Raw genomic sequence first — 1273 nt, 5'->3', positions numbered from 1 at the left:
TAAAGCCCAAAGGGGGTGATCCAGGATCTGGCAGAGAAAATTAAATGCCCAAACACACCTGGGTGCATTGCACATCTATATTTTCCTTTCTTTCGCTCTCTCTCTTTTTTTAAAGCACACTAGTTGGGGGGGAGGGGGTCTGGAGGAAATTTTATTTTCATAAGCAGTTTCAAAGCTGCTTAGCAGGTTTGCACCTCCAAGGAGAGATTTGAAAATAAAACATTTACTAAAAAAAATAAAAATAAAAATAAAATAAAATACTTACATTGGGGTGCCTGGGTGGCTCAGTCAGTTGAGCCTCTGAAATTGGCTCAGGTCATGATCTCACAGTTCGTGGGTTCCAGCCCCGCGATGGGCCCTGTGCTGACAACCAGCTCAGAGCCTGGAGCCCTCCAATAATTTGGACAGAAATTATTATTTCTCTCTCAAAAATAAATAAACGTTACAAAAATTTTTTTAAAAAACATCTATTTTCTTACAGTGCACTTCCAAGCGTTTCCATGCTCATCCGAAATGGTCAGGGCTCCCCCTCCTCTCCTCCATGGTTTCTTATCTTAAGAATGTGGATTTTATAAAGAGGAACCAAGATGGATTACAACGACAGAGTAGATTTAGTGGAGCAGATAAGCTCCAACTTTAACAGCTGGGGGCTTACTTGTTGTTTTAAATAGATAAGGAAGGAAAATAGTCCCAGATTTAGGAACAGGGATCCAAGTGTGGAGAAATAAGGGTGAAGGGCCTAACACCAACTTTGAGCGGAGTAGCTGCACTATAGACAATTCTCCTTGCCGCCAAAGAGCACCAAGACACACAAATAAACCACATAAAACCAGAGGACCCTTCTTTTTAAAAAAAAAAAAATTTTTTTTAAATGTTTTATTTATTTCTGAGAGAGACAGACAGCGTGAGCAGGGGAGGGTCAGAGAGAGACAGGGAGACACAGAATCCGAAACAGGCCCCAGGCTCTGAGCTGTCAGCACAGAGCCCGACGCGGGGCTCGAACCCACGAACTGTGAAATCATGACCTGAGCCGAAGTCGGACGCTTAACCGACTGAGCCACCCAGGTGCCCCCAGAGGACCCTTCTATAGGGTCTATACACTCAATCTGCCACCCAATGGCAAGGCCCAAAGCCAAAGTGGAATCGAAGGACTAGGAAGCATCTGGAAGACGGCGGCGGGGAGGTACTTTGGCGCCCGCCATCCTGAGTGGGACTGGTTACTGCTGTTTCCATCTTCCTTTATTTCTGGGAGCTGAAGAACTCACCCCTGCAT

This window comes from Crocuta crocuta, unplaced genomic scaffold (assembly GCF_008692635.1).
Source record: "Crocuta crocuta isolate KB4526 unplaced genomic scaffold, BGI_CrCroc_1.0 scaffold133, whole genome shotgun sequence".
Lineage (NCBI taxonomy): Eukaryota > Metazoa > Chordata > Mammalia > Carnivora > Hyaenidae > Crocuta > Crocuta crocuta.
The sequence above is the reverse complement of the archived record's forward strand: the minus strand, read 5'-3'. Positions refer to the sequence as shown.